At 39.9% G+C, this 22792-nt stretch overlaps 1 protein-coding gene across 3 annotated transcripts in view; it reads left to right on the forward strand.

Moving 5' to 3' along the window:
- Positions 1 to 22792, forward strand: part of SLC4A2 (solute carrier family 4 member 2) — a 2370566-nt gene that overhangs the window by 194945 nt on the left and 2152829 nt on the right. Inside the window, exon 1 of one of the 3 annotated variants that reach the window (XM_044067587.1) lies at positions 16050 to 16166. The exons of the other annotated variants lie outside the window; for them this stretch is intronic. The gene's annotated coding sequence lies outside the window, so the exon portion shown is untranslated. Of the gene's footprint in view, positions 1 to 16049; positions 16167 to 22792 lie in introns of those variants that run through there. 3 annotated transcript variants of the gene reach the window in all.

Here is a 22792-nt window from a genome sequence, read left to right on the forward strand (position 1 = left end):
AAATGCAAAAAAAATGCCTCATTATCCCCTTTGACAAAGAAGTAGCCCCTGCTAATTATGATGTAGATGGCACTCCTCTAAGCTCAAACCCAGTGGTGAGATACTTGGCAACACAGGTTGATAGCAATCTAAACTTTGATCACCATGTGTCCGTACTGGTAAGGAAAGCCTTGTACATTGCGCATTTTATAAATAAGGGCATCACATCCAAGGCTAAGGAGGTTATGACTTCACTGTACTCGACCCTTGTCAGACAACTAATTGAGTATAATGCTCCCTTCTACATGTATCTCATCAGTCATCTGCAAAAACTGGAGAGACCACAGAGGTTTCTAACCATGACTTACATGAAAAGACTGAAAGCCCTGTCACTGTACTGTGTATCATACATGCTGCTGAGAGGCGACCTGTGCCTGACCTATAAAGTAGTCTCTGAATCTGCCCTAATGGGAATGCTGTACATCCACAAATCAAATGGGACAAGAGTCACTTGTTTCAGGGATCTCAACCTAGCATGTGACATTAACAGACCGTTTTTGAGAGACAGATATATTTCTGAGGTTGCCACTTTTCTGGAATAAGTTCCCACATCACGTGAAGCAGAGCTCCTCAATTACCCTATTTAAGCGCAGCCTTGACAATTGGATGGGTGACTAGAAATTCACCTGGGGGTGGCATCTATGTCTCTCATGGACAGGTGTAGTCAGTGCTGATCATAGAATCACTGTGTTAACAATGATCTTCTAACTATGGTCAATTAGGGTATATGAGTTTTTACACTGCTAGGCTTATAAAGGCCCTAGGGCCATTAGCCTAGTAACCTCCAATGAACATGTGAACCTCAGGGCTGAGAAGGCAATCCACACAGTTCTTTTCAAGATGTACAGACACCTAATTGGTCAGAAAGGCACTGATGTCTGACGTCTTCCCAACTCCCTGTCCTTGCAGGGAGCTCAAGGGGAAAGGTAGAATATACCTTTTTTTACTCTATTATTTTGCATTAATCTTACACAAAAGAAGTGAAATATTAACATAAAGTTGTCCCTTTTTGTGTTGTGGTTTGCAAACAGATGAGGGACATTTGAACATTACAGAAAACAAGGTGCTTGCAATGATTTTTTTATGTACACTAATGAGGGGGAAAAGTGTATTTTTCATTAGAATTTGAAATGGGGACAGTATTTTTAAACTGATGCAGATGCACACTTGTGGCATTGTAACCACATTTGTGCATCTGTAGATTTATTTTTTTTTTATTTAACATTTGTTGACCGGGAAAGTCCGACTAGGTTCCACAGATCCTGTTTTCAGCGGAGGCCCAGAGAGAAATGCTCCAGAAGCATGTCTTTAGAATGTGGGAGGAAACCGGAGTACTCGGAGGAAACCCACGCGAACACAGGGAGAATATGCAAACTCCACACAGAAGGCACCCCAGCCGAGAATCGAACCAGAGAACCTCTTGCTGTGAGGCGACAGCATTAACCGCTGCACCACTGCGCCGCCCAACTAGATGCTTGAGAAACGAGATAAAAAATCACTTGAAGTCTGCAGCACATAGTAGTGCTGCATGCATGCCAAGGACATATGTTGTGCATTGCTGTCATCCTCCTGTGGGCCTCCCTTTCCTGAAGGTGAAGTGTTTGCAGGTCCTGTTAATAGATGGTTTAACTGGTAGGGTGTAATACTCATCTCATTTCCTCTTTATAGTTTAAGTAAAGTATCCTCACTGTTAAAGGAGTTCTTCATCAGCCATGTATAACTATGACAGTCCTCTAGGCTTTGATACCTTGGAGACAAAACTGCTTCCAGGTCCTGTCCTCAATCAGTTATACTACCAAGGCATCACATGGTATCTGGACAACCAAGGGTCTCTCAGTTGTACCCCATTTGCAAGGAGGTGTTATATCTCTAACAGTAATGTCTGTAGAAAGAGGTATCACACTCAGAGTTTCATAGACAAAGTGAAGTGAACTTGCATCTGCAGTGTCTTCTCCCTGAGGCTGGACTAAAAGATCATACCTGGCTTGGAACTTCAGGAAGTGGATGACTCTGGAGATCAGTCTTTTCTCATTTTGGGAGATTATGGTCCCTCCTCTCTTTTGCTCGGTGTAGCAAGCAAGGTGGTAGTGAATGTTTCCCACCCCTTGGTATGGGAGATTCCTATATGCCTTCTTACCTTGCCATCTAATCTCACACCTCATTTCAAAGTTTGGAAAAGAAAGACCAAAGCTAATTCCTGTTGCTTCTTGGTGGTTGAAAAGGCTGTGGTTTCAAAGGATTCTAGTGATTCAAGAAATTCTTTTGGTTCTGGCTGAGTTTGTACTCCCTTTTGGAGTAACATCTAGATCCACCCTAGAGTCTAGAGTCTTGCTTGTGTTAGTGATCCCTTAATCCCTACAGATATCCTGGCTGGGGTTTCACAAGTGACCGAGGCCACTAGGAGACGTTTTTCAGGACATAGGCCTGTGCCTCTAAGTGTAAGAGATTCTTTGTCCAGCTGTAACAGTATGTGATCATAGTCAATGTTATCTTGCCCTGTCCCAGGCATCTTTATGATTTGGACCTCATTTTTCCATAATTTGGGTGCATATTTGTATGCTTATAGTGGCTGTTTCCACCTGTCATAACATAATGGTGTGCAGGATTGCGATCTTGCACTGGCTAGATAAGTAGTACCTTAAAGGGGCTCTGCATCACTGGCCACATTTGAAGAATGTCTCACCTGCTTTAGTCCTACATTTCATGACTGGCAAGCTTGGCGGTCTCCCTCCGGACCTGCTTGTCCATGGTGTCGAAGATCACATCTTGATAATGCTGTTTCTGGTGGCCATCTCTTCTGCCCACAGAAAGTTTGAGTTGCAGATCATTATGCGTTGGGAAGTGTATGTGGTCTTTTCACAAGTATCAGGTATCCCTTAAGACTAACTCCTCATTTCTTCTGAAAATGCTTTCCAAATTTTCTGTGAAGCACTCCTTTCATCTGTGCTTGTTTTGCCAGGATGGAAATCAGAGGAAAAAGACCTTCACTCACTGTATGTACACTGTTAGCTCAGTTTTTACTTGACACATGTGCATGAGTTTAGGAAAATTGATCAGCTGTTCCCTTCAGAGTGATCTAGGGATGGAAATGGCTATCATTCATCAAACAAACTCTAAACAAGTAGATTGCCAAATACATTGCTTTTCGCCATCAGGTAGCTCACCATCCATTAGATTATGCAGTGGTTTAAGGTCACTCCATTAGAAGTGTGGCTATTTCCAGTTCATACTTCAGCAGTGTCTCTATTGCAAACATTTGTGCCACAGCCACTTGATCTTCATTTAGTACCTTTATCAAGCACTACTGTGTTCTTCATGATTCTCCAAATTGTTTCCTTTGATATGCTTGCACTTTGGGATCTTTTTGCTGTCTTACGGCTTCTTCTGCCCTGGTAGACCTATTTCACCAAGGCTGGTCCCTGATGTTAGGTATAATAGATACATTCTTTCCTTATTCTTACCATATCATTTGGCTTATGAATAGACCCTTCTTGGTAGGTCTCAAAATGCCCTCTTGCCATCTCCCTGTGCTTAGAAAGCCTCTCCATCAACCCCTAATAATTGCAGTTCACTGCAAGTCAAGCAAGTATGTACTTTTATTATTTATTTATTTTATTTATTGCATTTTGTTGACCAGGAATGTCCGATTGGGCCCAGAGGCCCATTTTCAGTGGAGGCACGGGGAGAAAAGCTCCACAAAAATATAAAATCAGGAAGTTTTTACATTCAAACATTGACAAAAAATAAAATGCATGATTACAATATTGAGAAAATAAACAATTACATTCAAAAACATCAGCAGAAAAATACAGTGCATGTTTACAATATTAAGACAAGAACATTTCATACGTGAGTCTAAATCATTACAAATGTCGTGGCTGCAGTAAAAATACAGGATAGTGGGAACTGAAGCAGAAACTGAAGTATCATGTTACTTGATAGCAGTTTAGGCTTCATAGCTTCATTGTTTTTTCATGATTTGTAGAAAGTGTGCTTGCTTCGTGGTTTTGGGCTAACTGGTGGGCTAAGACCTAGATGTGGTGTGTATACTGATGATAACCATTCGAAATGTCAGGTCTAGTGATGCCCAGTACTGAAATGTGGAGGCTGAATAACCGCAAAATCCAGACTTACATATAGACTGTCTGAAATTTTCAATTATTTTGTCAGCAGGGTAGTCTCAGAGTTGATATGTTTAAGTACGGGGTTGAGCTTTCTCTCCACATTGGGGGATGGAGTGAGGCTTGCCTCCTAAAAAAACAAGACTTAAGGAAGAGAGTGAGTCTTTGATATTCACTCTTTTGCTGTATTTTCAGACTTTGTTGCATTTTGTTGATATTTTGGAACACTTTGAATAAGAACATTTGAATAGGGGGGCCTGTTACCGACATATGACTGCTTTATTTGATCAGGGCTGCTGAAGTGTCCATGTCTTATCTCATTACAGCTGAGTACGCCTTGAGGCATTTCTGCAGTTACCTCCTACTGATGCCTCTAGGTGTCAAATAGTGCTTGTTCATTTTTGCATTAATAATTCCAAAACCAGACTTCCAAGATGGCTGCATGTTGAGTAACACCTTAATTCTAAATCTTCCCGTGTGAAAACAGAAACTCAGCAGAGAAGGCCAGTAGACTTGTGTTTATGGGTAAATTTAAGTAACGAGCTAATAAGTGTACTGCCTGGATGCCAGGAAGAAAGAAATACAGAGGACCTGGAAAAAGAAATCAGCTACAAAAAGTGAGGAAGAAACACTGACTGGGGAAAGTTCTGCAGCTGTTCAGCAAAAAGCAATGCAGTCTCCAGACATGAATTCCAATAACCTACAGGAATGTATAAGACAACTGCAAGCAGACATGGTTAAAATAAATGAAACACTGATGGAGTATATCAACACAAACAACAAAAACCTGGAAAAAATGAAAGAAGCTTTGAACAGGACAGAGCAGTGGTACCGCAGTAGCATTGTCACCTCACAGCAAGAGGTTCTCCGGTTCGATTCTCGGCTGTGGTGCCTTCTGTGCGGGGTCTGCATGTCCTCCCTGTGTTCGTGTGGGTTTCCTCTGGGTGCCCTGGTTTCCTCTCACGTCACAAAGACATGGAATGTTTCTCCCCGGACCTCCATTGAAAATTGGCTTTGTTCCAAGTCAGACTTTCCCAAATGTTAAATAAAATAAATAAATAGATATTCAGATGAGATGATACAGCTGCAAAACTCAGAGGTCAAAATGAAGAAAAGGCTGGCTGAATAAGAAACTGTTCAGGAAGACATGTTTAAAAAAAATTAGAGATCAGAGCACATACTGTCGGCTGTAGCTGTGCAGCAGTTAGTGTTGTTGCTTCACAGCAAGAGGTTCTCCGGTTCAATTCTTGGCAGGAGCGTCTTCTTTGTAGAGTCTGCATGTCCTCTCTGCCGTCGAGTGAGTTTTAAAGACATGCAGGTAGGTGTGTATGTGTGTACATGTGCCTTCTGTGAAGTTTGGGTGCTGGGCTGACAACTCAGCACCATAAAACTCCACTGCTAATCAGTATGCGGACCGGTGATCCACTGTGGCAACCCCTAATGGGAGAAGCCAAAAGACATTGCTAGAGGACGGAGCACATAGGGAAAACTTGAGATTTTCAGCTATACTAGAGAAGCTGGAAGGAACAGACTGCATTCATTTTATGAAAGCACAAATAAGCAGCTGGGCTGGTATTCTATAGCAGGAGTTGTTAGTTGAAAGGGCACATCATGTGTATGCTTCAGACCTGGCTATGAGAAGCCAATCTAAACCTTTAGTAATAAAGATGCAATCCTACCAGCAGAAGGAGTTGATTCTGACAAAACTGTGGTAGAAGGACAAAATACACAAAGTTGGAGATGGTGGAGTGTTTCTGGAAAATGATTGTTCACTATATACCAGGCAGAAGAGGAGTACATTTATTCCAGCAATCTGGGAATGTCAAGGGACAAGTATGAGATTCAAGCTGCTGTATCCAGCTACTCTTCAAAATATTTTTTCCTGGAGATCAAAGTCATTTTTTGATGTAGAACATGCTAAGGAAGAAATGCAAAAGTTTGTCCTACAAAAAGTGAGCTGTCAAACAGAAGAGGACTCTGCTTTCTTTTATTTATCTGATAATAAAGCTCATAGAAAGACTATGCCAGTGAAACCTTTTCCAGTGATCCAAAGGAAAATGCTTAAGAGATAGAGAAAAAGCACAGGAGTTGAAAAGAACGAGGAGTACATTAAAACTGAACCAAAGAATAGAGTTGGGAGATGGAGATCAATGGAGAGAAAACCAGCAAATTGGAAATGAATGAGTAAATGTGGGCTTACAGAGCATCAGTCACATTTGCAAAATATGTTTTGGACAAGAACACCTGGAAATATTGTACTTTTTTGACCTTATTAAACTTGTAGGGGACTCCAAAGCATAAGCCGTGCTTCATGTTATTAATGTTTGGAAGAGCATTATGGAGAGGAGAAGAGGAAGGAAAGCAGTAACTGTAAGTAAAACAATTTTTGTTCTTAACAGTATTTGTATAAAGCATGACATGTACTAAGTGATATAATAAAGCATTTTTTGTTATTTTTGTTTGTTATAGGGATACTAAACTAAGCAGGTGCCCTTTTTTCTTTCTTTCTATTGTTTAATTTTAATAAATGTAGGTACTGTGATGTAAAAAGAGAAGAAAGGCTGGACAAAAGTATGTTTATGATAATAGGCTGTAATCTTAGGTTGTTGAGGTGAAGTACTGGTTGTAAAAGTATACAAAGTATGATATAAGTAAACTGGATATGCTTATTCTTAATTTTGCATAGGGGAAAGACTGGATTAAGGCCTTTGGCTTGACCTAATAACAAGTTTTAAGTAGAAGAAAGTAAATAAAAGAATATTGAATGTAATGAACTGTTTTCAGTTAGCAAATAAATGTTCATAGCGCAACATGAGAAGCTTGTAGCTGAGGGCAATTATGTATCTGGTGGAGACAAGCTAATAAGGAACCATAAAAACAGAATACTTATTTCAGTGAGTAAAATATAATGTTTTTGTAAACAGTCAAGTTGTTTTCTACATATGGGAGAGGAATAATGAAGATAAGATGAAAACAGACAGCATTTAGTTTATGTAGAAGCACAGACAATACCATGCATCCTAGCATCTTAGCATGGATAATCTGCATTATAGGTTAATTAAGCCTGTGAGTGTAGCTGTCAATCTATGACAATTTTTGTGTTAAACTTCATAATTTGAAAATATGCATAGTTTTGTGTGCTTGTATTACTGTTAATTGGTTATGGTGGGTGATCTGGGTGTGTGTGTGTGTGTTTTGAGGGTTTTCATTAAACCAGAAGGTCTTGTAAGATGTGACATTGTTTCAAATGGATGTGGCAAGGAGCAACTATTAAAAGATGAACCTGCCAAACATTAGTGTATGCATGTAACACAAAAGCTGAAAATGGATATTTACAAAAAAGTTGTTATACATAACAAGTGGGAATAATAAGTTTAAGAAACACTTTCCATATTATTGAATGTGAATGGTCTCACAGGTATATACAAATAAGAAAGTGTAGTGAACTATTTTAAGAAATGGAGAGTGCCAATAGCACAGGGGGCACTTTTGGAAAGAACTGTGCATGTGAATTTGATAAATGATTTTAGAATGGTTGTTCATCAGAATATCTGGGACAAAGGAAATGGGGAGTACTTATATTAATAGCTAGAGGAGCCTCAATAGTGATAGAATAGGGGAAAAATATATTAATGGTAGATTTATAGTAGAAAGGGGCTACTGGTAAGGGAAGAGAATTCCACTTGTATGTGTCTATATTCCACCTAACACTGAGAAAAAGTACAAATGGAAATGTTTATGGAAGAATTAAATATGCCAAGGTTAGAGGTAGAGGAGGCTCAATTATTGGCAGGATAGGCGGAGATGAGATAATAATGATGATATACAATCAATCTACAGAGAAAGACTCCAAGAATAGATTATATTCCTGTGGAAGCTTAGAAGCTAGGAGAGAAGAAAGTGATAAAGATCTGGAAGATTTTGTTTAACAGTATTTTAAAAGGAGGAGAAGCACCAACATCCTGGAATGAAAGCTGTGGTGGCTGTAATACCTAGGGATGGTAAAGACCTATCAGATCCAACTTCATACAGGCCCATTTCGATTCTAAGCCATAATTATAAAGTGTTTATGTCTACAATGGGTAAAAGAATGGCAAAGGTGATGCCCAAATTGGTAAATATGGATCACTATGGTTTTCTGGAGGGGAGGCAAACATTTGACAATATTAATAAAACAATGCTGATCCAGAGTGAAGCAGAAAGTAAGAAAATGCCACTGTATTGTAATGTAATGTTCCTTATAGAAGATTGTACATGATGTGTAATGTTTGTAACTGAAAATATGTCAATATGGTTTGTTTTAATTTATGTAAATGCATGATTGGCTATGTCATAAGTTATAATTCAATAACGATGTTTCTTGTTAAAAAAAAAAAAAAACCCGGTAACATAGCTCTTAATTTTTAAAATACAGGGATCAGATGGCACATAGCAGTGGCCCTTGGGCTTTGTATTTCTTAGCACTTTTCATAATGTGTTTCAGGGTACATAGTCTTAAACCTTTGCCAGTCCACAAAACACATGTAGATGTTATTTGTAAGTTCCCACGACCCTCCAGTATCTGTGCAAGGACTAGTTCTGCCACTCTTTCATGACCTGGATGGAATCCACACTGTTCAAACTGAGTCTGAGGCCTGACTGTTGGTTGAAGTCTTTTTCTGGCACCTTGTTATACATTTTCCCTAGGAGACTGAGGAATGTGATCTCCCTGTGAATGGAAATGGTCATTTATGATAATAAATTGCCAAGCACTGAATGTAAACAGCTTACATCTCAGATCTGGCTGTTTATGCCCAGTTGTGTCATTGGTCCAGCAAGAAACTTACCCAAGTAATGAGTATGCACAGGGCTCATAACAATCAAACAGGCAAAATACCTTTAATTAACACAGCAGCAATAGAAAAGCAAATCACAAAGTAAAATGTTCACAAAATTCAGATGGCAATAAGGTCCCATGGGTCTATATTAGAACATCGAAGTTTCAGAACTTCGAATGTTCTAATATCGACCCCTATTCAGCAAAAGCTGAAAATAGTGAAGTTACAGAAAACCAAATTCTTTCCTAGGGAAAGAATTTGGTTGTCCGTTCCTGTCGCTTCACTGTTTTCAGCACCGTGGTGGAAAGTTACGAGTCGGGTTCAGGTAAGTGTGCAATTGTGTGGACGTGAGGGTTAGGTGAGTTAGGGTTAGGGCACAGGTCAGGTAAGTGTGCGAATGTGTGGACATGAGGGTTAGGGCGGGTTAGGTGAGTTAGGGTTAGGGTGCGGGTGAGGTGTGTGTGTGATAGTGACGGATCTTAGGGTTAGGGTTTGGGTTAAGATAAGTGGTTAGATAATGGTGTATGTACAGTTTAGCGTATGGTTATATGTAAGATTTTAGGTGTATGTGTGTGGATTGCTGTTTGTTTGGTGTGCTTGTGTTGTGTGTATGTGTTTTGGAACACTGTTCTGAATTTTCAATGTTTTCAGCTTTCGCTGAATAGGGGTCGATATTAGAACATTCGAAGCTCTGAAACTTCAATGTTCTAATATAGACCCGGTCCCACAGCACACCCTATTTCACTTATACAAGCCACATTAAAGTCCAGGCATCACATATATGTAGAGCATCGCAGATAACAGAAGTGATGATAGCAGTAACAGTAAGGTCTCCACAAGTAGCACACTACATTACATTCCAGGAAGTAGGAAGATGCAAAACAAATAGAAATGTGGCGCACAAATCTGACCACAGCAGTAAGGTACAGCAGCACGCTACATTATGTCCAGCTGACAGAAAGATGCAGTGCAAAAAAAAAAAAAAAAAAAAAGGTGGAACACAAATTTAACCACAGCAGGAAAGTTCTGTACCATGTCCAAGGTCACTGCAGACTGTAGTCCATCCAAGCAGATGAGAGGTGTCATAAGCAACGTCCAGAACTTTTCACCTTAATATCAGATGAAAGTAGGCACATCTGGCACTGTAAGGCACACAGATAGGAACGAAGAGCACCCCTGAAAAAAATCATACTGTAAAGCTGCCAAATGGCATAGAGGCATGCTTGGGAGTGAAGGGGAGTGAAGTTGAAAAAATGGGGAAAAACAGTCATACTGTCACATAATATAGATCTTGCTGGAAGCTATACAGACAGTTAACATGTGCACAGGTAGCACACATGGAGAAGGCTGTAGTAAACACAATTACTAGGAATAATAAAGATGACTAAGCCAGTCAGAAGGCTAAAACACGGTTTTAATCTAAAAATCTTGAAAGTAACAAATCCACTTGGTTAAAATCCACTTGGTTAAGCGCTTTCGTCTACATTAAGACATCCTCAGAACCAAGACAAATAGTGAAGTAAAAACTTTTAAATACAATACAAAGACACACCCATTTGAAACCTTCAATAGAACCAATCAACCAATTAAACATAGCAAACAGAAATAAAGCAACAGTAACTAGATGTTACAACCTTAGTACTGAATATAGTAGATGCTTCATATACCTTAAAATATAAGTGAACTTTTTTTCAATTCACTTGAAATTTAAATATGTTCATTTAACCCTGGTGGGTTAGCTGCATCTAACCTAATCTGCCACAACATTTCCCTGTGCAATAAAATGTTCTCCCAGTCTCCTGAAAATGGTGTTGTAATTTGTTCAAGTATCAAAAAAACAAACTTATTGAAGTTTTGACAACACGCAGCGTGCCTTGCCAGTACATTTCTATTGCCCCCCTTTCTTATGCTGTATACATGCTGATATATTCGTTGTTTCAAACTATTCTTAGTCTTGCCTATATAAAATGCGCTGCATGTGGAGCAAGTAGCAAGATAAATAATTTTTTCTGCTCTACAGTTTAAACATTTTACTGTGTCCCAATGATTAATAATGTTCAAAACTCCATTGTCCTTATTCACATTAATATAGGAACAATATGCACATTGGTGACATTTTCTAGTCGTAGGTACACCCCTGCTCGTACAACTTCTTTCCAACATCATCTTAACATTCTGCCTGTTTTTATATGTGAAAAATGGTGGAGATTTAAATAAATGACAGATGTTACTATCAACTTGTAACAACATCCAGTTTCTATGTATAATCTTTTCAGTAGCCTTAATATCAGTTATATAATGCAACACCGTATTTGTATTCGGTGTTAATACCCTAGTCATTTTGTTTTCCATTGTGTTAACCGTGCTTGTTGCCCCATATTTATCCTGTCTCCCAACCCAAACTTCACCTATAATTTTCTCCAATAAATCTGTGGGATATCCCCTATCAATAAACATTTTTTTAATTACTGTAATTTCTTCTAAACAATCAGAAGAATCAGAAGTGAGACGTAAAGCTCAGATTAGCTGACCCTTTTTCTGAAAAATGGGGTGGTAGCTCGTGTAATGCAAATATGTGTTACAAAATGTAGGTTTCCTAAAAATTCTAGTAGCAAGAGTAGTATCACCTTTGTTAAAAAATAAAATATCTAGATAATTCATCACTTTCACATCCTGTTTAAATGAAAACTTCAAAAAGTCAGAACTACTTTGCATAAAATTGAAAAACATTTCTAACTGTTCTCTAGTGCCTGTCCACAAGAAAAATAAATTGTCCAAAAATCTAAAATAGACCAGGCAAAACCTATATAGCGGGAATTTGAACATAACGTTCAGTTCCCTACATAACATGATTGTGTTCGCAAACAGGGGGACGCATGCAGCGCCCATCGCAACCCCCTGTTCTGTTTGTAAAATTCACCTTCAAATGTCAAAAAATTGTTACTTAACACCAGTTCCATGAAATTACATATTGTTTCTTTCTCATCATCCTGAAGATCACTATATTTAAAAATGATGTCTCTAAACCAATCCAAGCCAGTTTCTTGTGGGATTACTGTGAAGAGACTGTTCACATCACAAGTCACCAAAATTACATCATTTAGTATCACCACGGTTTGTAACTTACTCAAAAGGTCCCAAGAGTCTTTTAAAATGTGGGGAAATCTATCAAAAAGATGCTTAGGTCTCATATCAACATATTTTGCTATGGGTTCAGTCACAGACCCCCTTGCTGCAACTATTGGACGTAGTAGTGCATCTTCTTGATTAGAGTGAATTTTAGGAATCCCAAAAATCTTAGGTAGTAGTGGATTTTCTACCCTCAAATAATCATAGATGGGTTTGGAAATGGAGTTAAATAACAGTTCATCAAGCACAATCTTCACAGACCTGTACGCTAGATTGACTTAGTTCAGGGAAACTACCCCATATACTTCTGTGTTGTTAAGCAAATTCATCGTACGACCACTATAGTCTTCCGACTCCGTAATGACCAATCCCCCTCCCTTATCAGGCTTCATACAACAAATTCCTTTGTTTTGCCTGATTTCATAGAGCAACTGACTCTCATCTTGAGAGAGAGAGATTGTAAAATCTACAGCATTTGTTCCCCAGCAATGATCTTAATTCCCTTTCACATTGCCTTTCGAAAACGTTAATGGCTGGATGCAATGGAGGGTTAAACGTACTGGACCTTTTGAAATTATCATTTTCTCTTACTTCTGATCCCCCACCATCATACATAACCCTGAAATTAAGTTTGCAACTAAACATTTTTAAATCGAGTATGATGGCCTGTACTCCGCCTCTGTTTGCAGGAATAAATTTAAAACCTTTCAAAAATAGACTGTGATGTTGAGTCCCTATAGTCATACTCCAAAAATTGTAAATGTTGAAATTGTAAAATGAAGCCATTTTTACAGTACTTGATCTATTAATACTGGAGCAGGCTCCTGGAATTGACCCATTTAATTCTGATAATTCTGGCCATTCTTGAAATTGTGGTACCTCCTGCCATTCGTCGGTTGATGCCCTTGTCCCTTCCAGTTGTTCACCTGCTTTCTCCCTGCTACTCTCTCCGACCTTCTCGGTCCTGCTTGCTCCAAAGGGGCCTCATCCTGCATTGCCCCTTGTTCATCACCGACAATGGGGTCATATATATACCATTCTGAATTCCCCTAGTTGAAAAGGGTAATGGATAGACTGTCTTCCTCTGGTATTTGTCATTGTCACGTTTAAGTTTTTTATCTTTTCGCATCCTGATTGCTTCCATTTTACGCTCAGTGTATTCAAACACTTGATTGAACCGTGTTTTGTGATCTTGAAACTGCACATTGCACTGGATTTGTTACTTTCAAGATTTTTAGATTAAAACTGTGTTTTAGCCTTCTGACTGGCTTCGTCATCTTTATTATTGTAATTGTTTCGCAGCCTGGATACTTGTGGATTATTTTGGTTACAATTACTAGGAAGACATATTGGTCTATATTAGTTTGCTGAAATTTATCTTCAGTGAACACCTTTACATTGATACGTATTCAGCAAAATCACTTCTGTCATTTGCTGAATTTTCCAAGAGCAATGAAATAGCTGTCTCGCAGCACAACAGAACCCGCAAGTAACTAAATCAAACCCACCCAAGTGGGGGGACTTTGACCTCAACCCCCTCTAACTATATATACCAACTCAGAGGTCACACTGTGGAAAAGGGAAACGTTGTGTAGTTAGCCAACTACTTCACTGCCCACGGAAAATTCAGAGACTCTCAGAAGTGATTTTCGCTGAATACATGTCGGTAAAATGATGTTTGCTGAAGATGACGTTTGGTGAACTAATACAGACCCGACATACATGAAACAGATTCATAGCCACAGGTTAGCAAAATACAGGGGACAATCACAGCACAGCATAGCATAGCAGCATATACCACACATGAAAATATAGGAACAAGACAGGAGGCCGCTGTAACAATAACAGTAGTCCACATGCAGTTCAGGCTTAACTACAAAACAATCCTCCAGAAGTACACATCATTCATAAGTAAATATGCCAGACAGTAAGGATAGGTGAAAAAAACACACACCCAGCAATTCAAGCAGAGTACACATCACGGCTAAGGAAGTACCTATTATGATATAAGTAGTCCTATGTTCACACAGCACTGATAGATGCCATTTGGGGGGCAACACACACACACACACACACACACACACACACACACACACACACACACACACACACACACACATCCACTGGATATGTCATAGAGAGGTAATTAGTAATATTGCATAGCTGGGTCAGATAGATCCATAGTATTGGCATGACCATGAGAAGTTTCTAGGGAGACCATGGGTGGCCACCACAGAGAAGGGCACATATACAGTAACAGGAAAGACTTACACAGAGCATAGTGAAGGGCATCAAGGAGATAGTGGGGCAGCCCCAGTGGGCTACAGAACACAACAAGATGTGCCATTGTAGGCAGTGATTACAGATGTGGAGCTTGGTATGGCAGTTGTGGAGGCATATATGGCTTATTTTTAAGCTGCTTGTCCTGGTATGACCCAAGGACAATACATCATTCACAGACTGAGATAGTGTGCAGTGGCAGAGAACTAGGCTAGCATGTTGTATACTTACAACTATCACCCAACACCTTGTTTAGTTCACTATGGCACAGTTCCTACCCGTGGCACTTTTGGAGGTAGAGAAGCCCACATATGATGGCCTCATGCAGGGGCTCCATGTGGCTCTGATGTCAGTAGGTGACTGTGCTCGTGTAGTTGCAGCAAACAGCAACTGTGAAGTCCTTTTATTTGGTTTGATAATATATAAATCTTACCTGGCCATATTGTAAGCTTCTCCAGTCAAGATCACAGTAATGTCAGGTTGCTAGGAGCAGTGACACACTGAGGGATCAGGCCAAGCCAACGAATTATTCAGTCAAGCTCAGTATGTAGATGTCTTCCTAAATCACATTTTGTGTTTAAGTCATACACCTCACTGAGTCCTACTCCAAGCTGGAAATTGTTTCTTAATCCCATTCCAGAGGACATAAAAGTAGAAAAGCACATGTTACTGACAGTTGTGAAGGCTCATACTTGCACGGTTTCAGTGTGTGCATGTCTCCCTGTCTCTCTCTCTCTCTCTCTCTCTAGAAATATATATTTCTTTTAATATGTGTACATCTGTGAATTTGTACAAATGTGAAAGCCCACACATTGCCTGATTTTTTTTTAAATCACTGAAGACATTGTAATCATTTATTATTCTTTGTTAAGTTCCGGACTATGAGGAAGTCACTCAGACAGACAGTGCTATTGTTCTGAGTCTGAAAAAGGTCTATGTCGATCAGTGCTGCACCTTCGTTTACAAATACGAGTAAATGAGTCAATAAATAAACAAACGTGACATTAGGATGAACCTTGTAAGTGATTTTTTGTGCTAACTGCCAGATTTCCTAAGTGCATTTTGCTTTAATTATAAATACTCTTTCAATAATTGTTTACTCGAGTGCACATTTGTTTTGCTTAGTTTTGATTTTAAGTGAAAATTAAATTTTGATTATTTTGAAAATTAAATTTTGATTGTACTGTGTTTCTTTTATAGTATTTCCTTATACCGAGAAAAGCTATATTAAAATATTTTTAAACTACAGCACATTTCATATAAAGTGGCAGGGAAACTTTAGAGCCGGTGGGGAGTTCTTAAGTCTAGAGCTATGCTTTGGGTTCAGGTTATGCAATGATATTTTCCAAAAGTTTTTCAACATCACTTTTTTTTTAACCATGGTTTGTGGCAATGTGCCTCCAGGCTGTTTGATTACTTAAGCCTAAGACTAAGCCAATGAGTGTAACGTTTATAAAGGTTGCTCTGAGAAAGTTGGTACAGAATGATCAGCAAAATATAAAGTTGCATCCAAGGAATGTCGTAGTTCTAGATATGCAAAGCTTATTACAGTCTCCTGTTCTTTCTTGGCTAAACTAGGCCTGAAAGTAGTAATTAAGGCAGACGGGGAGGTTGTCTTTCTTTGAACAAACTGTGCATTATATACTGGCACATCTGATTCATTTCTTTTCAGAGAAGAGAACTGTTTTGTACAACAATTCTGCACGCTGTGAAAGGTGCATTAGCAGACCTTGTGAGGTTTTCCTATATTGCAGTTGAGGACAGAGACCGAAGGAGTCAGGTTTGTCAATTTGCAGTATATTTGAGAGAAAAATATTGTTTTCTCATCTGAGGTTGTTTCAGTTGCTTTTTTTTTTATTATTTAATTGTGCATTTTTCCCTATGTGTCTGAAATATGCATTGATTGCAGACAGTGAAAAAGAAGCATGCTATTTGGTGGTCCTCACAGAAGTGGAGCATTGAGTTTGGCTTTCCTGATATGCTTATATTCAGAATTTCAATTCCAATTAATAATATGAATTGACTGTCTGTTGAAGTCCCTTTTCATATGCATTGTTATGATTGCTTAGTAGCATTACAGAGACCCTGAACAACTGAGATTTCTAGTGATTATAGCAGCTGGTAGAAATTCAAAACTATAGCATCTCAAAACTGAAGACGAAGTGCTGTAGTTTAGAAAGGCCTGGCAGTAGGTTGTGGTGTGATATTGACTGTTGTTTTCCTCCAAAGGCAGTGCATGTCTACAGGATTAATGTGGTACTACTCACATCATGGTGTTAAGGAAGGAATAAGGAAAGAAGAAAGGCAGTATAATGTGGTCAGAAGTTTGAACGTGTATAAGGTTAGAGAGGAAGGGAGGAGTTGGAGATCAGCCTTTAATTTCATTCCCAGGGGTATATGATCTGTGAATATATATTTGAATAAACAGAAGTATTCAGAAACATGTTATTTTTCCTGATGCATATCATTAGGAAAAAAGTGGTAAAAAGTCATAATTAAAAAAGCTCTGACAAGCTTATGGGAACCTAATCAACAGAGCATACCTTGCACTATGTTTTGTACCCCCTTCATTTGTCCCTTACTCATACTGTAACTACTTGGAGAGCTTAGTCTTTTTCAAATTACTTTTTTTTGGTAATCTAGACATTGTAATTCCTTATTTGTGATATCAGAATTGTTTTGGCAACAGTGAGATGTGAAAGTGTTAAGCTTGTGTGATGTGATGTGCAGGAAAGGTGCTATCTAGGAAACTGCTGTTTACTTGTATAATCATGTAAAACATGCCCTGTAGCTAAACAGACTGTTTTACCTTAATACATAAGGTACACATTGTAAACACAATAGTGTGATGACTTTATTACTTGAAAGATGAGTTGAGAAGGTGTTGCTTGGATGCTGCTACTCATCTAAATCCAGAGATTTTAAATAACATTTAACATCTGCAGTCAGTCAACAAAAAAGAAGTCGACCAGAGCTTTAGAATTGAATTATGTCTAATTTGTAAAATGAAGCTCAAAGCTGTCCTTCATGGCTGAATTGCTTCCTTTCTGGTAATAGATAGCCCATTTTTTTCTTCCCCAATGAAATTATAACCTAATGTTCTTTGGATATTTTTAATAATTATTTTCCAAGAGCAGTCCCTTATGTAGCCATAGCAGCTGTGTTTATCAAACACTTTTCTGTACAGCAGAATAGTAAAATCACAAAGTGGTATACAAGTTGTATCATCCTGCTTGATACTCACTGTTTTCAAACTTTTGTGGCTATGGCAGTTAGTGAATGAAGTAATGATGTGCAAGCACAGAGGCTCAAGGCTCTGCGCTGCTAACTGATTTCAATCTATATCTGTAGTCATGAGTTTGATTCCCTCAGTCTCCGTTTGCAAGATTTTTGACCTGGACTAACTCACTTAACCAGAAAATACTTCTTGGTCATTGCTGGAAAGAGGCAGGGCTTATTAATGTAAAATATAGGAAAGACCAGTGCGGCATGCAACAGTGGACATGAAGATGGCATACATTAAAAGCAGTAATTAAAAACGTTCAGTAGCATAGAAAGCTTAAGGTAAACATTTGACCAAGTAGGACCACTTGTGTGGCTGTTATTAAAAAGATGTACTGTTTTATACTTTAGTCCTGTTAGGTTTATTGAGGGGTACCCCTGATGCAGATCCTGCTTAGATGTTATTACATGTTTCACTGGGGAAGGACATAATAGTAGGAATATGAGCTCAGAAACATTGTAACTTTTGTAGCTTAACTTTTAACACCACACAGTGTCTTCTAAAGCTACTTTGTTTTAATATGATTAGTCAGCTGTACAGACAATGGTCTTAGGAAGCTAGTTAGTTACCAAAATATGCAGGTGGCAGTCACCCGTAGCTTCCTTTGATCTTTAAACCATATATTTCATTTTCCTTGGTACTGTCGTCACCCAGGACAGTGACATTAGGAAATGGAAAAAAGGTTCATTTCTGCATGTTTCCCGTGTTCAAGTAAATGTATAACTTTGCCAGTCTTATTTCCAGATGTTCAAACAGAGCATGATTTCCAACCTCATATTGTAAATACGTATCATTGTATTTGTTTGGAACCTAATTTATGGTTGTTTTAGTCTTTGCTCAGCAGTGCTTGCATTGACGTATGAGGATAGCTAACATAATATGGAGATGGTGCTCACCTTCAGCCTCATTTTGTCCTCTATATATTTTATCTTGGTTGGTAATGTTATTACTTAGGACAATGATGATTGACTATTTCTCTGAAGGTGAAAGGAAAATCATGAGGAAATTGAACAAGACAGTTTCTGAATGCTTCTTGTATTCAAAGAAATGCTCAGTTTTGCCAGTTTTGTATTTACAAATATTCAGAGCATGTTATACAGTCTCATATTGTAAACACTTCTCATTGTATTTCTTTGGAAGCTAATAAGTAGTTATTTTGTTTTTGTGCAACATTATTTGCATACCTTTCAAAACTGAAGTGAAACAACACTTAAAATCTTCTTTGAGGCATCTTAGTGTAAGTGGAACATGTTACGTGCGCCTATGATCTTTAGCTCTGTTTTGGATAGTGCTTTGTTCTTATGGTAAAGTCATCCTTGGCAGACTGGTCTAAGAGTAGGGCTTAAAGAAGGAACAGTTCACAAAAAATGACCCTCAGGATGTTTCATTCAATGAATAAGAGAACCTCTGCTGGGTGAGGGATACTGGAACCCAGACTCTGGAGATGTTGCACACCAATGAACTCCTGGATGTCATGTCACCCACGTAATGCACTTCACGTAACAAGGCTCCATGGAGCCACCATGTGAGTTCAGTACCTGCATAGCAAAAGGTGGAGGAAAGGTACAGTGCTAGATAAATGGCAGACAGGAGTAGGAGGATTACAGTGGACTAAGCCCTGCAGTGGACATTGGCTGTTGGGGTGTGGAATCTCACCTCACTGAGGGTGTGGGATGACCAGGGATTATGCAGGAGGTTGAAATATAGCAGGTAAGTGTAGATCTTAACTCTACATGCACTGCTGATTCTCAGATTTGACATGCTAGTCAGGGTGGGCTTTCTCCCTCACTGCAGTTGTTCCTTAAAAGAAACCGTAGCAGTTGTTGAGATCCCAAAAAATAAAAACAGGTTTGCTGACCTACATTTATACGTTGTGCCAAGATGAGACAGTCACTCATGTTTGTTTTTTTTATATGCATGTCTTGGGTGTATTTGAAGTGTCTGGCTTTCTTGGAGACCTTGAGAACATTGTTCTACTTACTCAGTAGTTCTGCTGGGAGACTTAAATGCTTAAATGAGAAAGAGGAAGATGCCACAGGGGGTATATCTGCGGGAACTGTCTTGTCTGATCTGAACCTAAATGTTGAATTGCTATTGGACTTCTGTGCTCGTCAATAATTATCCATACTAAACACCATATATGAACATAAGACTGTTTGTAAATGTAGTTGGTACTGGCACACCTTAATAAAAACGGACAGTGGCTGACTTTGTACTCATGTCTTCTGATCTTGACTGGAATAGGTATTACCAAGAGGTGGAAGAAATATTTTGAGGAACTCCTGAAGTTAGGGTGGTGATGTCCTCCTTTGAGGAGGCAGTGCTAGAGGTTGATGACATCATGAATATTTTTGAGGGGTATCATGGTTAGTGAGCCTATCCAAAATTAAGTAGAAGGTAAGAACAGCAGCCCGTAGATTGGCAAAATTGAAGTGGTGGCCCACTCTTTCATTAAAAGAGATATTAACTTGTGCTCCATATTGAGAAGGATCATACTCCTTAGCCTGTTTGGGAAAGGCCTTGTCAGGATGCTGGAAAGTAGTCTTTTATAACTGATCCTGTCTAGGAGGATCAGTGTGGATTCCATCTTGATAGTGGAACAGTGGATCAACTCTGTCCTTTTACAGATAATGGAGGGGTCATGGGAGTTTGCCAGTTCATTCTGTGTGTATTTCATTCTGTGTGTATTTTGTGGATGTTAGGAGGGCATATGAGACTTTTTACCTCAGAATGTCTTGTGGGAGGTGCTAGAGTACTATGGGGGTCCCCCAACATGCAGTTCAGTTGCTGTATTTGTTAATCAGCACTTGTTGCTGATGTATATACAAAAAGTTCTATTTCCCTTGCAAACTGTCACCATATGTATTCTTTATTTAAACAGCAATGTGTATGCATCCCAGCTCTTAAGCCCCTTACAGAAAAGCATTTGGAATGTTAGTCTGCAGTTGCAAAGATCACACTACTGCCGCTGATGTGTATACAAAATGTTCTCCTTCCCTTGCAAACTGTCACCGAATGTATTCTTTATTTAAACAGCAATGTGTATGCATCCAAGCTGTTAAGCCCCTTACAGAAAAGGATTAGTGTGTTCATTTTTACGTATTGTTCACGTTTCTTTAATTCCTTTTTTAATATATACCACACAAGCACACATTTTTTATGGGGGGGGGGGGGCTAAAGCTCTAAGACTTCTAAGACAAAATTCATAATTACAGTGTAGAAACACGTTTATTACATACGGACAGCTGGGAGGTCACATTAACAGAGCTCTTTGAAAGTGAGGTATCAAAGTTGCTGGCAGAAAAACCTCCACAGCTCCTGTAAACAAAATTTATAACATACCTGAGTAACACATTTATGGACAGCTGGGAGGTCATATTAACACACAGTTTTCAAGAATATGTCACTTAGAAAACATTGTGGCTAAAGATGATCTGAAGTAGTTAACTTCATTTTATCTGCAACCTGTGGGTATTCGGATCCATATTGGATCCGAGCCGGCAACTTTTTTTCTAGCATCTGCTCCAAGCTCCGAGCTCCTCCCCCTACTCATAATGCACTACCATCTCCTACCTTCCCTCAGATCTCGTTTGCCATCCCAGTAGTGAGCATTGTGGTCTCCTTCTCTCTGAGCTCAGGGATAGTAAGTTTATAAATACTTAGTCTTTAGTGTGTCTGAGTTAGTTGTTTCCCTTCCTCCCCCACTAGTAAATCGCTTGTTCGTCGGTTAGTTTAAAGTTTTTTGTTGTAAAACTCTGTAGAGTAGTTGTTAGGCCTGCCCTTCCCCTATGTGTGTTTTGTGTGTGGTGATTTTGTAGGTAGTGGTGTTTGGTGCAGGACCATGGCTGATCAGCCAAAATCAGTATTTAAAAAATGCACAGAGTGTGGCCATAAGCTCTCCCCAGCTGATGGTCACACTCTGTGTGTTATTTGTTTGGGAGTGTCACATTTGCCGACACAATGTGCAATCTGCACTAGGTTCAACCCTAGAGCCCTCAGGGATCAGAAGGCCAAATTGGTAGCTAAAGGCCTTCTCTCTGCATTTATGCTGGAGTCTGCCACGGCCTCGACACCTAGTACTCAACCTCACACCCAGACAGGGACTCAAACTCCTACTTCTTCTGGTGCTGGGTCAAGCAAGGAAAAAGCTAGAGTCAGTGTAGTGGACAAAGACAGAGAAAGGCGCAAGGAGGATAGGGACAAGAAAAGGGATAGACCTCGCAAGAGATCCCCGGACAGGGAGCTCTTCCTTAGTCCTCCTTCTAAGTCCATGAGGCCAGTTTTCCATGGCTCCGGTCTCCTCGTTTTTCATCGGAGCCGCTGAAACCTTCGGATCCGAGGCCTTCCTCACCCTCACTCGCAAACCAGCCAGATCCGAGTCGGTGGCTTCTTCGCGATCGACTCAGAGCTTATCAGACTTAGACATAGACAGGATGATGCGGAGAGTCATTCAGACCCAAATACAGATGGGGTCTTGCCAGGCCCCTCTCTCTCCGGAGGGGGGACCTCCATGCCTTTTTTCTGCCCCATCTCTCCTTCCCCGATCCGTACTTCGGCTTCGGGGCTCTTGGATCCGAGATTTTTTGGAGTTGGTAGCTCGGCGCCGACAGTTCCCCTAACCGCAATTCCGGCTGTTACCTTGAGCTCCTCGGAGCCGCGGACAGGGAGTTGGACCTGAGGGAATGGATTCTTCGGCTCTGCCTCTTTCATATCTGACCCGTTTCCTCGGACCGCAGGCTACCCTTGCTTCGGCTCCAGTCCCTGCTTCGGATCCGGGGAGGGCTTCTTCCTTGCTGGGTGCCAAGGAGGTACGCTCTCCTTCGGCCTTCGAAGTGGTGGAGAGGGTTCTCTCCCAGGGATTGAGACCCCAGCCCATCCCCTCGGATTCCACCCAGACACCTCTGGATTTGGCGATGACTCCCTTCATCCTGTCTCAAGGACAGCCCGTGCCAGAAGATCCCTGGGTTATTCCCCCTGAGGAACGCCCTGCGGCTCATGAGTCCTCTTCGGAGAGTCCCACTGAAGAGGTTCACCGTAAGCACAAGTGCAAAAGGAGGCACTTGGACTCCCCCGAGTCCCTCATTATGGACACTGACTTAGATGAAGGAGAAGGTTCCCCCAGG

This window comes from Protopterus annectens, chromosome 3.part1 (assembly GCF_019279795.1).
Source record: "Protopterus annectens isolate FY-2018-M chromosome 3.part1, PAN1.0, whole genome shotgun sequence".
NCBI lineage: Eukaryota > Metazoa > Chordata > Ceratodontiformes > Protopteridae > Protopterus > Protopterus annectens.